At 48.5% G+C, this 16,805-nt stretch overlaps 1 protein-coding gene across 1 annotated transcript in view; it reads left to right on the top strand.

Moving 5' to 3' along the window:
• vac14 (vac14 homolog (S. cerevisiae)) overlaps positions 1-16,805 on the top strand; it is a 398,888-nt gene that overhangs the window by 337,751 nt on the left and 44,332 nt on the right. The gene's annotated exons all lie outside the window — the stretch shown is intronic.

Genomic DNA, 16,805 nt, shown 5'->3' on the forward strand with positions numbered 1-16,805 from the left:
TTCCCATAGTCTAGTGAGCACCTGTTCTAGGTTGTTAAGTTGTTCACTGTCATCTTCACCTGTCACAAGGATGTCGTCCAAGTAACACTGAGTCCCCGGAATCCCTTGCAGGACTTGTTCCATCGCTCTTTGCCATATTGCCGGAGCCGATGCTACTCCGAATACCAATCGATGATACTGGTAAAGACCTTTGTGAGTGTTTATCGTGAGATACTTCCTAGAGGACTCTTCAACCTCCATCTGCAAATATGCTTGTGCTAGGTCAATTTTTGTAAAACGCTTCCCTCCAGACAGTGAGGCGAAGATGTCTTCTATCCTTGGAAGAGGATATTGTACTGTGTGAAGGACTGGGTTCACCGTCACCTTGAAATCCCCACAGATGCGAACCTTCCTTGGCTCCTCAGACTTATTGCTTAACGTTTTCTTCATGACAGGAACGATGGGTGTCGCCCACTCGCTCCAGTCGACCTTAGACAACACGCCTGCCTTCTCCAGATTCTCCAGCTCTGCCTCGACGGCTGGGCGAATTGCATATGGTACCGGTCTTGCTTTGAAAAACTTGGGAATTGCATTCTCTTCTATTTTTATTGAGGCAGTTACGCCTTTAAGAGTGTCCAGTTCTTGTTGAAATACCTCTTTGGCGTTAGCTAAGATCGTTGACAATCGTCCAGGAGTGACGTCTTCATCTTTTTTACCGTCCACCGTCATTGCATGAATGGAGTGCCAATCTAAGCTTATCTTCCTGATCCATTCACATCCCAATAACGGTGGTCCACCATTTTGCAGTATGTAGAGATACAATTTCCGTATTTTCTTGCCGTTGTATTCGACAGGCACCCTTATTTTTCCTCTGGGGTATACTTTTTGCCCCGTATACGTCGTCAAGACGATGGATGTCTCTCAAGGGTATGTGTGAGAATAGCCGCTCGTCGTCTCGTCGATTCATGACGGTTAGCGCTGATCCTGTATCCAATTCCATTTTAACTTGGGACCCTGCTATCGTGAGGGTGACCCAAATGGTTCGGTGATCCTCTTTTGCGATTACATTGTGAAGTTTGAGACAGCTTAGTCTCCTGTTCCCGGATTCACTATCGCTCATCTGGTCTTCGGAACTACTGTCCGTCATCTTTTGTACTTTCTTGTACGGTTCCTTAGTAGTCTTTTTGTTGTCGCTGGTCTTCTTCCCAGACCTGCAAACTCGTGCAATGTGTCCCATCTTTCCGCATTGCCTGCATATTTTGTCCTTGGACCAGCAGTCCTTCTGGTCATGGTTAGTTCTGCCGCAGCGATAACATTTTGCAAATCCCCATGTCATTTCGTGGGTGCCGTATTCCTGTGGCTTTTGTTGAATTTCCGCAGCTCCCCTGGCTGCTGCTTCGTACGATACTGCCACGCTGAAACCCTTATCTAGCGTCGGCTCTTTCTCTGAGAGTAACTTCTTCTGTGTTCCTTCACTCAGGAGTCCACAGACAAATTTGTCCTGTAGGGTATCTGCCAGTCCTGCTCCGAACTGGCAGTGCTTTGCTTGCGTAGTTCCGTAAGGTACTCAGCATTGCTCTCATCTTTATGCTGAGTTCTCCTGTGGAATTTAAATCTTTCGGCTATCAACAGCGGTGCAGGGTTTAGGTGTTCCTGTAGGACACAAACAATTTTGTTAAAACTCTTCGCCTTCGGTTTGGCTGGAGTAATCAGGTCCCGCAATTGGCCGTACGTCCTAGCGCCCATTAAGTTTAGCAATACCGATGCCTTTTTCTCATCGGCTATTTCGTTTGCCTCGCAATATACCTCGACTCTTTCCACATACGTGGTCCAGTCCTCTATTGTATTATCAAAGGCAGTGATACAGCCAGTCTTCGGCATCTTGAAAATCTAAAATGGAGCCTCCCGTGCTTTGCCTTCTTCCCCGATTTAACAAAATGGCGCCTCCCGCGATTTGCCGCCTTCCCCGCTGATTAAGATGGCGCCTCCCGCGCTTTTGCCTTCTTCCCCGCTGTTGCTAGCGCTGCTTTCCGCGGTTTCGGTTGCAACCTGCAGCTCCTCACGGTTTCCTGCGCGTTTAATATTTTTTTTGTTATTTTCCCGTCGTGGAACAACCCTGTGGGACTCTTGCCTCCCTCTTCTCGGGTCTATACGCAGCCCGGCTTCGTAGCACCGGCTGCGCCCTGTGTGCTCCACCCTCTCTCTCGCCTCTTCCCGACAACGCTGCTCGGCCCCGTTGCAAGCCACCCGCTCGAGTTTGCGACCGCCGCAGCCCAGGAAGGATCAGTGTACTACCTGCCACCAGCCCGATTAGCTGAAGCACCATTGACAGGAACCAGGCCCCGCTTTCGACAGCTTCTCCAGCAATCTTCAACTCCGCTAACACAGGGGCGGATGCCCACGGTCGACGCCCGTTTCTACTGCTTCTTTCTTCCTTCTGGCCTCGACCTCTGCTCACTTCGCTGCAGGAATGGATCCCAGGAGGTGGTGCAGACTGTAGGTAAGTTCGTATCTGCTCGTCGCCAGTATTATGTCCGTGTATGATTGAGACACGGACAGCAGGAGTTGAACAAAACAGGTCTTTACTGAAAGGAGTCAATCGGGAAACTGAAACTACAGAGACTTACTAGCGCCTTTTATACAGGGGTGGTGACTGCCGGTACTGCAGTCTGAGACCAGTTATTCTCTTAAAGGTACATACACAACGCCTCCCGACTGCTCCGCTCAGCTCCAGTCCAGGCATCCCGACTGCTCCGCTCTGAGCTCCAGTCCAGGCATCCCGACTGCTCTGCTCTGAGCCCAGTCCAGGCCTCCCTGACTGCTCCGCTCTGAGCCCAGTCCAGGCCTCCCGACTGCTCCACTCTGAGCTCCAGTCCAGGCATCCCGACTGCTCCGCTCTGAGCTCCAGTCCAGGCCTCCCGACTGCTCCGCTCTGAGCCCAGTCCAGGCCTCCCGACTGCTCCGCTCTGAGCCCAGTCCAGGCCTCCCTGACTGCTCTGCTCTGTGCCCAGTCCAGGCCCTCCTGACTGCTCCGCTCTGTGCTCCTGTCCAGGCCTCCCTGACTGCTACGCTCTGAGCCCAGTCCAGGCCTCCCGACTGCTCATGTCCAGGCCTCCCCGACTGCTCCACTCCCTACCCCAGTCCAGGCCTCCCGACTGCTCCAGTCCAGGCCTTCCCGACTGCTCCACTCCCTACCCCAGTCCAGGCTTCCCAAACTGCTCCAGTCCAGGCCTCCCGGACCGCTCCGCCCTGAGCCCAGTCCAGGCCTCCCGGGCCGCTCCGCCCTGAGCCCAGCCCAGGCCTCCCGGGCCGCTCCGCCCTGAGCCCAGCCCGGGCCGCTCCGCCCTGAGCCCAGCCCGGGCCGCTCCGCCCTGAGCCCAGCCCGGGCCGCTCCGCCCTGAGCCCAGCCCGGGCCGCTCCGCCCTGAGCCCGGGCCGCTCCGCCCTGAGCCCAGCCCGGGCCTCCCGGACCGCTCCACCCTGAGCCCAGACCAGGCCTCCCGGACCGCTCCACCCTGAGCCCAGACCAGGCCTCCCCGACTGCACCGTGCTCCACCTGATTACACTAGGGCCGCCCAACTGCTTAAAAAGAGAAATTTGCTTGGGTGAATAGCCTGGATGTACAAAACAAGTTTTGTTAATAATCAGACTCTGAATTAAAAAGTCTGCGGTGTATTCGTATTTTTACACAGTAAGTACTTTGGCCCAGTGATGTCCCAGAGTGTTGCTTTGGTTGTGCTGATAATCAAAAGGTGTAGAGCTCAGGATGACTGAATTGTCTCCAGCTCTGTCCGTTATACGTGTTGAGTAGCTGTAACCTCATACAATAATTGAATCATTGTAATATACTCCTGAGATTGCCAGGAGATGTTACTGCTTGAGTCAGGATTTCTGTAGCCTGCTTATTAAGTCCTGACCGATGTGTGATTTTTGTACTGCGGCCCATTTCATCGCTTGGCCTGTAACTGAATCAAAGTGGAAACTCTTGAAGAAGACTGCTATAGGATGGAACTTCCTTTTCCACTTAACAGATATTCCCAGGAATGTGCGCGACATCGACAAGTCTCCCATCTCTACTGGTAAAGGCAAGGAAAAGATTAGAAGTTGATGGCACCTCATTCATCAGCCATTTTAAAGAAAAGAAAGGACTAGCACTATTCACGACCTCAGGACATTCCAAAGCGCTTTACAGCCAATGAAATATTTTTGAAGTGTTGTAATGTAGGAAACGTGGCAGCCAATGTGCGCACAGCAAGATTCAACATACAGCACTGAGATAATGACCAGATAATCTCTTTTAGTAATGTTGGTTGAGGGATAAGTATTGGCAAGGACACTGGGGAGAACTCCCCTGCTTTTCTTCAAAATAGTGCCATAGGATTGTTTACTTCCACCAATCAAGTGGGCTGCTTTGTCTGGATGGTGTTGAGCTTCTTGAGTGTTGTTGGAGTTGCACTCACCCAGGCAAGTGGAGAGTATTCCACCACACTCCTGACTTGTGCCTCGTAGATGGTGGAAAGGCTTTGGGGAGTCGGGAGGTGAGACACTCGCCGCAGAATACTCGGCCTCTGATCTGCTCTTGCTGCCACAGTATTTATGTGACTGATCCAGTTAAGTTTCTGGTCAATGGTGATCCCCAGGATGATGATGGTGGGGGATTCGGTGATGGTAATGCCGTTGAATGTCATGGGGCAGTGCTTAGACGCTCGCTTGTTGGGATAGTCATTGCCTGGCACTTCTGTGGCGCAAATGTTACCTGCCACTTATCAGCCCAAGCCTGAATGTCTTCCAGGCCTTGCAGCATGCGGGCATGGACTGCTTCATTATCTGAGGAGTTGTGATGGAACTGAACACTGTGGAGTCATCAGCAAACATCCCCACTCCTGACCCTATGATGGAGGTTAGGTCATTGATGAAGCAGCTGAAGATGGTTGGGCCTAGGACACTGCCCTGAGGAACTCCTACAGCGATGTCCTGGGGCTGAAATGATTCGCCTCCAACAACTACAACCATCTTCCTTTGTGCTAGGTATGACTCCAACCAGTGGAGAGTTTTCCCCCTGATTCCCATTGACTTCAATTTTACTCGGGCTCCTTGATGCCACACTCGGTCAAATGCTGCCCTGATGTCAGGGGGTGATTGGAATTTTTATAGCACAGGAGGGGGGCTTCAGAAGCAAAAAGGTTGAGAACCTTCAGAATCAGGGAGCAGCTTTGCAGAAACTTCAGTGGGTAAATGCGAGGCTGTAGTGGGATAGATTGTTCCTGGTCTATTGCAAAATTGAGCTTAAGGATTCCCACCACCGCCCCATACCCCCCGCCGCCCCCCCCCCCCCCAACCTCTGCTTCATATTCCTGTAATGCACAAGTTCCTCACCCTAACCAGATTATTGCCGATGGTTAATACAGTGGAATCCTGATTAAAGGCACAGCTAGTTTTCCAGGAAATGTTTTACTTTCTGTAAGTTATCAATAGCTGTTTTCAAGTCTTTGTTTCTCCCCTCCTCCCATTTAAACATTAGTTGAGCAATTTAACCACATTTAGGAAAAAAAATATTTATTGTAGACAAGTAATTAGATTTTAGAATTTGTTGATGCGGCTAGCTGTAATTTCATTGGCCATTGTTGGTGTCTAGAGTGAGCATTAATGAGATATTTGGAAACTGTACACTTGGTTTGGGATTTTGTACTGACGTGCTGTCCTTGGATCAGGGGCTTAGAGCAACATTAGGAGCTGGGAAATGGTTTGGTACATTGGAATGCTGAACTCGGAATACAGTACGTGTTTATCTGAACTAACTATAAACAAATAGAAGTGCTGGAAGGAATCCCAGACCAGTAGCCAACCTCGAAAAAGATTGCTATAACATGACGTCTTGTGAAATTCTCACTAATTGATCGAAGGACTGTATAAATGGCCCTGTACCTGCTTCCACCCACACCTCCCTTCCCTCTCCCAACCCAACTTCCTTCTGTGTCCATCCCTGGAAAAAAGACTACCAATTCACTTACAACTGCACTTTCAAAATCCTAACTGTCCAGCCTTTGGCCCTATATTCACCATGACATTTCTGCAGCTACCGATCTGCTCAACCACATCCTCACCACCACCTTTGATGTCCTCAACCCTATTAAAAACATTCCCCTCTCAGAGGGAGACAGAGGAAAGGGAAACAAGGATAAAAGCAAAAGATAGGAAGGAAAAAAACAAAAGTGGCAGTCAGAGAAATCAACGGTTCAAATCAAACATGGCCACAGTAAATAATAATTCTAATAGATCTAAGAGCGTTAAAAAAAGAAGCCTGAAGGCTTTGGCCTAGAAATTCAGTATAGCCACGTTTGGGGCGCTACAGCCGGGCGGCCGCTAAAGTTTGCGCCCGGCGCAACTTCGCGCCACCTTCGCCGATATTCAGTGGCATCGCCCCAAGAGGTTGCTGCTGCGCTAAAGCAGGTGATGCACGACTATCATTAGGCGCTAAGCCGGCGATCCAGGGCGCTAACACCAAGGACGGGCGCAGCGCAGGTGCGGCGCGTTGCGGCGTGTTGCTCAATGAAGGCAGACACGCTGGCACCGGTCAGCTCTTAAAGGGGAAGGGTCGACTTGTTTGGTTGCCATGCCCTGCACACTGCAGCCCTGAGGCAAGGCCTGACCATTGCTGGTTCATCAGTTCTACGCCCTCAACCATGGGGAAGCCCGCTAATCTTCCAAAGCCGATTGCACGCTCTTGCTGCTTGTCCAGGGTCATGGGGAAGGAGATGTACTGACGTCTCCTTCTGAAAAGGGCATTGTTCACCTGGCGGATGCAGCAATGTACCGCGAACTGGGAGATGTTGGCAATGTCCCCAGTAGCGGATTGGAAGGAGCCAGTGGCATCGAAGTTGAGAGCCACCTTCACTGCCACTGACAGAGACGTCCTGCTCCTCAGCTGTGGCTGCAGATCTCTGCGAAGCAGGTGGCAGATCTCAGTGACCACCTCCCTTCTGAATCGCATCCTCCGAACACACTGCTCCTCAGACATGTTCAGATATGAGAACTGCTGGCGGTATACCCTGGGTGGGTAAGGCCTCCTTTGCCGACGCCTGTTGGCCAATCTCCGTCTGGCCATGACTGGCACTCTCTCACGGCGTCTCTGATCCCTTTGAATGCAATGCAGAAAGCCAACGTTTCCACCCATTGCAGCCCCCATTATATGTGGCGACTCAAGGCTATGGCACTGAAAGTGAAATCCAAGTGCAAAGCTCTGGCCTGAAGCCACAAGTACCTGTGCAAGCGCTGAGTCAAAGCAGAAAGCTCTTTGCCTTTGTCACTCTCCAAATATCCGTCTCTCACACAGAGGGATTGGCACAAAATGGCTGCCACTTATACTGCAGGAGGAGTCCCCTTTAAACAGCGCCCCCCGCGGCGACTGGGAACCGTTCCCCTCTACCAGTTGCTGGGGGCGCCAGGCGCAAAGAAGGGCGGCGCCACTGAATTTCCGGTTCGGGACGCACAAAGGGCGTTGCACGATGAAATGACGTCAGGATCTGCGCGCGCAGCTGAGCGCGCGCAAAGGCTTTGCGCCGCCGCTAAATCTTTACTGAAGTTGGGGAGAGGCGCAGATCGCGCTGCGCCCAGCCGCCTAGCGCCCCACATCTCCTCCTCCTAAGGCGCTAGCGGCTGGCGCAAACAACTGAATTTCTAGGCCTTTGTGTCTTAATGCGAGGAGCATTTGTAATAAGGTGGATGAATTGGCTGCGCAAATAGAGGTAAACAAATATGATTTGGTTGGGATTACGGAAACGTGGCTCAAGGATGGCCAAGACTGGGAACTCAACATTAGGAATATTCAGGAAAGATAGGCAAAAAGGAAAGGGAGGTGGGGTAGCATTACTGGTTAAAGAAGGGATTAACACAATTGTAATGAAGGATATTAGCTCTGATGATGTGGAATCTGTATGGGTAGAATTGAGAAATACGAAGGGGAAAAAAACGTTAGTGGGAGTGGTATATAGACCTCCAAACAGTAAGGCGGAGGTTGGGGATGGCATTAACAGGGAAATTAAAGAAGCATGCAACAAGGGCACAGCAGTCATCATGGGTGACTTTAATCTACATATAGATTGGGCTAACCAAATTGGTAACAATACTGTGGAGGAGGAATTCCTGGAGTGTTTACGGGATGGTTTCCTGGACCAATATGTCGAGGAACCAACCAGAGATCAGGCCATCTTAGACTGGGTATTATGTAACGAGAAAGGATTAATTAGCAATCTTGTACGAGGCCCCTTGGGTCGGAGCGATCATAATATGATCGAATTCTTCATTAAGATGGAGAATGAAGTAGTTGACTCAGAGACTAGGGTCCTCAATTTAAATAAAGGAAACTACGATGGTCTGAGGAGCGAGTTGGGTAGGATTGATTGGGGAATGGCACTCAAAGGGTTGACGGTGGATAGGCAATGGCAAGCATTCAAAGACCGAATGGATGACCTACAGAAGTTGTTCATCCCAGTTTGGCATAAAAATAAAACAAAAAAGGTGACTCAACCGTGGGTAACAAGGGAAATTAGGGATAGCATAAGATCCAAGGAAAGGACATACAAATTGGCCAGAAAAAGCAATAATCCTGAGGATTGGGAGCAGTTCAGGATTCAACAAAGGAGGACAAAGGGATTAATTAAGAAAGGGAAAATAGAATATGAGAGTAAGCTTGCAGGGAACATAAAAACTGACTGTAAAAGCTTTTATAGACATGTGAAGAGAAAAAGATTGGTGAAGTCAAGCATAGGTCCCTTGCAGTCAGAATCAGGGGAATTTATAATGGGGAACAAAGAAATGGCAGACCAACTAAATACATATTTTGGTTCTGTCTTCACAAAGGAGGACACAAATAACCTCCCAGAAATACCAGGGAACATAGGGTCTGATGAAAGGGTGGAACTGAAAGAAATCAGTATTTGTAGGGAAATGGTGTTAGGAAAATTGATATGGGACTGAAGGCCGATAAATCCCCAGGGCCTGATAATCTACATCCCAGGGTACTTAAGGAAGTGGCCCTAGAAATAGTAGATGCATTGCTGGTCATCTTCCAGAACTCGATAGACTCTGGAACAGTTCCCATGGATTGGAGGGTAGCTAATGTTACCCCACTATTCAAAAAAGGTGGCAGAGAAAAAGCGGGGAATTATAGACCGGCAAGCCTGACATCGGTAGTGGGGGAAATGCTAGAGTCCATTATAAAAGATGTAACAGCAGAGCACTTGGAAAGCAGTGACAGGATCGGACAAAGTCAACATGGATTTACAAAAGGTAAATCATACTTGACTAATCTACTGGAATTTTTTGAGGATGTAACTGGTAAAATAGATAAGGGAGAACCAGTGGATGTGGTGTATTTGGACTTTCAGAAGGCTTTCGATAAGGTCCCGCATAAGAGATTAGCGTGCAAAATTAAGGCACATGGGATTGGGGGCAAGGTATTGACTTGGATAGAGAACTGGTTGGCAGACAGAAAGCACAGAGTTGGAAGAAACGGGTCATTTTCCAAGTGGCAGGCAGTGACTAGTGGGGTACCGCAAGGATCGGTCCTAGGACCCCAGCTGTTCACAATATATATTAATGATCTGGACGAGGGAATTGGATGTAATATCTCCAAATTTGCAGACGACACAAAGCTGGGTGGGAGGGTATGCTGCGAGGAGGATGTCATGAAACTCCAGTATGATTTGGACAGGTTAGGTGATTGGGCAGAAACATGGCAAATGCACTATAATGTGGATAAATGTGAGGTTATCCACTTTGGTGGCAAAAACAGGAAGGCACATTATTATTTGAATGGCAATAGATTGGGAGAAGGGGAAGTGCAGAGAGACCTGGGTGTTCTTGTGCACCAGTCGCTGAAGGTAAGCATGCAGGTGCAGCAGGCGGTTAAGAAGGCATTTGGTATGTTGGCCTTCGTAGCAAGAGGGTTCGAGTACAGGAACAAGGATGTCTTGCTACAGTTGTACAGGGCCTTGGTGAGACCGCACCTTGAGTACTGTGTGCAGCTTTGGTCGCCTTATCTGAGGAAGGACGTTCTTGCCATGGAAGGAGTGCAGCGAAGATTCACCAGGCTGATACCTGGGATGGCAGGAATGACTTATGAGGAGAGATTGTGTCGATTGGCCTTATACTCACTGGAGTTTAGAAGATTGAGAGGGGATCTCATCGAAACCTATAAAATTCTGTCAGGCCTGGACAGACTAGATGCTGGAAGGATGTTCCTGATGGTCGGGGAGTCCAGAACCAAGGGTCATAGCCTAAGGATAAGGGGTAGGACATTTAGGACTGAAAGGAGGAATTTCTTCACCCAGAGAGTGGTGAACCTGTGGAACTCTCTGCCACAGAGGGCGGTGGAGGCCAGTTCATTCTTGAATATATTTAAAGAGTTGGATATATTTCTTGAGGCTAAAGGGATCAAGGGATATGGGGAGAAGGCAGGGACAGGGTACTGAATTTGAATGATCAGCCATGATCTCATTGAATGGCGGAGCAGGCTCGAAGGGCCGAATGGACTACTCCTGCTCCTATCTTCTATGTTTCTATGTTTCATCCTGGTACGGCTCTCATTCCCGCTCCCTTAGTCCAAGGGATGCAGACTTGAACGGATATGGCGGACAACTGGTTTAGCCATTCACCGCCAGATCTGGCTGGATCACATAAAGCATTATTGGGCCCTGCTCTTGTCTGCCAAAACTGCTCACTATTCCAGGATCATGCTGGAATGCAAAGATTACCCCCGGCTTCTTTTCTCTACTGCAGACTGTGGTCTTAAACCCCTCTCCCCTGTCTCCTCCACCCTCACTTCCAACAAGTGCGAGGAGCTCATGGACTTCTTTGTCACTAAGATTCAGACCATCCGATCAGCTGCCTCTGCCACTTGCCTTCCTTCCTCTAGCCCACTGGGCTAAACTTCCTCTAAGGTTCCCCCCTGCCCTAGCCCTGAACTCACATCTTTCTCCAGTTTCTCTCAGATCTCCCCTCATGCCCCTTCTGAGCTCATCTTCTCCATGTGACCCCACTTCCTGCTCCCTCGACCCTATTCCCACTGTAGTGCTGACCACCCAACTTCCTTTTCTGGCTCCCATGTTATCGTTAACGGTTCCCTCTCCTTCAAATCTGCCATCATCACCCCTCTCAAAAAAAAAAAAAAAACCACCCCTTGATCCCCCCCCCGTCCTTGCAAACTACTGCCCCATATCCAACTTCCCTTTCCTCTCCACAGCCCTTGAACATGTTGTCGTCTCCCAAATTCGTGCCCATCTCTCCCGGAACTCCATGTTTGAATCCCTCCAGTCAGGTTTCTGCCCCTGCCACAGTACCGAAATGGCTCTGTGACAAAGGTAAACAATCCCTCCTCATCCTTCTCAACCTGTCTGCAGCCTTTGACACGGTTGACTACATCATTCTCCTCCCACACGTCCACCGACGTCCAGCTGGGTGGAACTGCACTCACCTGGTTCCATTCTTAACTAATTGTAACAGAGAATCACCTGCGATGGCTGCTCTTCCCGCTCCTGCATCATTCTCTCTGGTGTCCCCCAAAGATCTATCCTTGGCCCCCTCCTATTTCTCATCTATATGCTGCCTCTTGGCGACATCATAGAAACATAGAAGATAGGAACAGGAGTACGCCATTCGACCTCTCGAGCCTGCTCCGCCATTTAATGAGATCATGGCTGATCATCCAAATTCAGTACCCTGTCCCTGCTTTCTCCCCATATCCCTTGATCCCTTTAACCTTAAGAAATATATCTAACTCCTTCTTGAATATATTTAATAAGTTGGCCTCAACTGCCTTCTGTGGTAGAGAATTCCACAGGTTCACCACTCTCTGGGTGAAGAAATTCCTCCTCATCTCTGTTCAAAATGGCTTACCCCTTATCTTTAGACTGTGACCCCTGGTTCTGGACTCCCCTGCCATCGGGAACATCCTTCCTGCATCTAGTCTGTCTAGTCCTGTTAGAATGTTATAAGTTTCAATGAGATCCCCTCTCATTCTTCTAAACTCCAGCGAATATAAGCCCAATCGACCCAATCTCTCCTCATACGTTATTCCTGCCATCCCAGGTATCAGTCTGGTGAATCTTCGCTGCACTCCCTCCATGGCAAGAACATCCTTTCTCAGATAAGGCGACCAAAACTGCACACAATACTCAAGGTCTCACCAAGGCCCTGTACAACTGCAGCAAGACATCCTTGCTCCTGTACTCGAATCCTCTCGCTACGAAGGCCAACATACCATTTGCCTTCTTAACCACCTGCTGCACCTGCGTGCTTACCTTCAGCAACTGGTGCACAAGGACACCCAGGTCTCGTTGCACTTCCCCTTCTCCCAATCTATTGCCGTTCAGATAATAAGCTGCCTTCCTGTTTTTGCCACCAAAGTGGATAACCTTGCATTTATCCACATTATACTGCATCTGCCCAATCACCCAACCTGTCCAAATCACACTGGAGTTTCTCTGCATCCTCCTCACAGCACACACGCCCACCCAGCTTTGTGTCGTCTGCAAACTTGGAGATATTACATCTAATCCCCTCGTCTAGATCATTAATATATATTGTGAATAGCTAGGGTCCTAGCACCGATCCCTGCGGTACCACACTAGTCACTGCCTGCCACTCGGAAAAAGAGCCGTTTATTCCAACTCTTTGCTTCCTGTCTGCCAACCAGTTCTCTATCCAAGTCAGTACCTTACCCCCAATCCCATGTGCTTTAACTTTACACGCTAATCTCTTAGGCGGGACCTTATCGAAAGCCTTCTGAAAGTCCAAATACACCACATCCGCTGGTTCTCCCTTATCTATTTTACCAGTTACATCCTCAAAAAATTCCAGTAGATTAATCAAGCACGATTTACCTTTTGTAAATCCATGTTGACTTTGTCCGATCCTGTCACTATTTTCCAAGCGCTCTGCTATTACATCTTTTATAATGGACTCTAGCATTTTCCCCACTACCGATGTCGGGCTTACCGATCTATAATTCCCCATTTTTTCTCTACCACCTTTTTTCAATAGTGGGGTTATATTAGCTACCCTCCAATCCATGGGAACTGTTCCAGAGTCTATAGAATTTTGGAAGATGACCAGCAATGCATCTACTATTTCTAGGGCCACTTCCTTAAGCACCCTAGGATGTAGATTATCAGGCCCTGGGGATTTATCGGCCTTCAATCCTGTTAATTTCCCTAACACCATTTCCCTACAAATACTGAATTCTTTCAGTTCCTCCCTTTCATCAGACCCTATGTTCCCCGACATCTCTGGGAGGTTATTTGTGTCCTCCTTTGCGAAGACAGAACCAAAGTATGGATTTAATTGGTCTGCCATTTCTTTGTTCCCCATTATAAATTCCCCTGATTCTGACTGCAAGGGACCTACGCTTGACTTCACCAATCTTTTTCTCTTCACATATCTATAGAAGCTTTTACAATCAGTTTTTATGTCCCCTGCAAGCTTACTCTCATACTCTATTTTCCCCCTCTTAATTAATCCCTTTGTCCTCCTTTGCTGAATCCTAAACTGCTCCCAAGCCTCAGGTTTGCTGCTTTTTCTGGCCAATTTATATGTCCTCTCCTTGGATCTTATGCTATCCCTAATTTTCCTTGTTAGCCATGGTTGAGTCACCTTTTTTGTTTTATTTTTATGCCAAACTGGGATGAACAAATTCTGTAGTTCATCCATGCGATCTTTAAATGTTTGCCATTGCCTATCCACCGTCAACCCTTTAAGTAACGTTCCCCAATCCATCCTAGCCAACTCGCGCCTCATACCATCGTAGTTTCCTTTATTTAAATTCAGGACCCTAGTCTCTGAGTCAACTACTTCACTCTCCATCTTAATGAAGAATTCGATCATATTATGATCGCTCCGCCCCAAGGGACCTCGCACAACAAGATTGCTAATTAATCCTTTCTCATTACCTAATACCCAGTCTAAGATGGCCTGATCTCTAGTTGGTTCCTCAACATATTGGTCCAGGAAACCATCCCGTATACACTCCAGGAATTCCTCCTTCACAGTATTGTCACTAATTTGGTTAGCCCAATCTATATGTAGATTAAAGTCACCCATGATAACTGCTGTGCCCTTACTGCACGCGTCTCTAATTTCCCGTTTAATGCCATCCCCAACCTCAGCATTACTGTTTGGGGGTCTGTATACAACTCCCACTAACGTTTTCTGCCCCTTGGTATTTCTCAGCTCTACCCATACAGATTCCACATCATCAGAGCTAATATCCTTCCTTACTATTGTGTTAATTGCCTCTTTAACCCGCAATGCTACCCCACCTCCTTTTCCTTTTTGCCTATCTTTCCTGAATATTGAATGCCCCTGTATGTTGAATTCCCAGCCTTGGTCACCCTGGAGTCATGTCTCCATAATCCCAATTATATCATATCCGTTTACATCTATTTGTGCAGCAAATTCATCCTCCTTATTACGAATGCTCCTCGCATTAAGACACAAAGCCTTCAGGCTTGTTTTTTTAACACTCTTAGACCTTTTAGAATTATTATTTACTGTGGCCATGTTTGATTTAAATCCTTGATTTCTCTGACTACCACGTTTGCTTTTCTCCCTCCTGTCTTTTGCTTCTATCCTTACTTCCCTTTCCTCTGTCTCCCTGCACAGGTTCCCAAACCCCTGCCATTTTAGTTTAAACCCTCCCCAACAGCACTAGCAAACACTCCCCCTAGGACATCGGTCCCAGTCCTGCCCAGGTGCAAACCGTCCATTTTGTACTGGTCCCACCTCCCCCAGAACTGGTTCCAATGTCCCAGGAATTTGAATCCCTCCCCCTTGTACCATTCCTCTAGCCATGTATTCATCTGAAATATCCTTCTATTTCTACTCTGACTAGCACGTGGCACTGGTAGCAATCCTAAGATTACTACCTTTGAGGTCCTATTTTTTAATTTACTTCCTAACTCCCTATATTCAGCTTTTACCTATATCGTTGGTACCTATATGCACCACGACAACTGGCTGTTCCCCCTCCCCCTCCAGAATGCCCTGCAACCGCTCCGTGACATCCTTGACCCTTGCACCAGGGAGGCAACATACCATCCTGGAGTCTCGTGTGCGGCCGCAGAAACGCCTATCTATTCCCCTTACAACAGAATCCCCTATCACTATAGCTCTCCTGCTCTTTTTCCTCCAGTCCTGTGCAGCAGAACCACCCATGGTGCCAGGAAGTTGGCTGGAGTTTAGAAGATTGAGAGGGGATCTCATCGAAACCTGTAAAATTCTGTCAGGTCTGGACAGACTAGATGCAGGAAGGATGTTTCTGATGGCCGGGGAGTCCAGAACCAGGGGTTATAGTCCAAGGATAAGGGGTAAGCCATTTAGGACTGAAATGAGGAGGAACTTCTTCACCCAGAGAGTGGTGAACCTGTGGAATTCTCTACCACAGAGGGCGGTGGAGGCCAGTACATTAAATATATTCAAGAAAGAGTTGGATATATTTCTTGAGGCTAAAGGGATATGGGGAGAAGGCAGGGACAGGGTACTGAATTTGGATGATCAGCCATGATCTCATTGAATGGCGGAGCAGGCTCGAAGGGCCGAATGGCCTACTCGTGCTCCTATCTTCTATGTTTCTATTTGTTTCCCCTGAAAGCCATCTCCCTGAACAATACCCAAATTGGTATATCTGTTTGAGAGGGGGATGGCCACAGGGGACTCCTGCACTATCTGCCTGTGCCTACTACTCTGCCTGGCGGTCACCCATTCCCTTCCTACCTGTGCAGCCTTTACCTGCGGTGTGACCAACTCCCTAAACGTGCTATCCACGATGTCCTCAGCATCGCGAATGCTCCAGTATGTATCCATTCGCAGCTCCAGCGCCGCAATGCGGTCTGTTAGTAGCTGCAGCTGGATACACTTCCCGCACACATGGTCGTCAGAGACACCCCACATGGCGCAGGAGGAGCATGCCACGGGGCCAAGATGTCCTGCCATGAATTACCCTTTAATTAATTTAAATTAAATTAAATCAAATCAATACTACTAATTACACTACAATTAAATTATATACTCAAGGGCCCTTGGTTACTTGCACTCCCCGATATACAACAGAGACCTTAGAAACTATAACCACAAAAATTAAGACCGTCTAAACTTTATAAACTATTAACCTTAACTGTCAAAAAACGAAAACACAGCATCAGTTTCCCCATGTACGCTGATGACACCCAGCTCTACCTCATCACCATTTCTCTCGACCCCTCCACTGTCTCTAAATTGTCAGGCTGCTTGTCCGACATCCAATACTGGATGAGCAGAAATTTTCTCCATTGGCAAGACTGAAGCCATTGGCTTCGGTCCCTCTCTCAAATGCCACTCCCTACCCACCGACTCCATCCCTCTCCGTTGCATCTGTCTGAGGCTGAACCAGATTGTTCGCAAACTTGGTGTCATATTTGACCCTGAAGTGAGCTTCCGACCACATAGCCGCGCCAATTTCCACCTATTGCCACCTCCATAACATCGCCTGACTCCACCCCTGCCTCTGCTCATCTGCTGCTGAAACCCTCATCCATGCCTTTGCTACTTCTAGACTTGACTATTCCAACACACTCCTGGCTGGCCTCCCACGTTCTACCCTCCGTAAACTTGAGGTGATCCAAAACTCTGCTGCCCATGTCCTAATTCGCACCCAGTCCCGTTCACCTATTGCCGCTGTGCTCACTGACCTACATTGGCTCTTGGTTAAGCAATACCTTCGATTTCAAAATTCTCATCCTTGTCGCCCCTCCCTATCTCTGTAATCTCCTCCAGCACCACAACCCTCCGAGATAT

Source organism: Somniosus microcephalus, chromosome 6 (assembly GCF_052327205.1).
Source record: "Somniosus microcephalus isolate GS21.2 chromosome 6, FLI_Smic_1.0, whole genome shotgun sequence".
NCBI classification, from domain to species: Eukaryota; Metazoa; Chordata; class Chondrichthyes; order Squaliformes; family Somniosidae; genus Somniosus; species Somniosus microcephalus.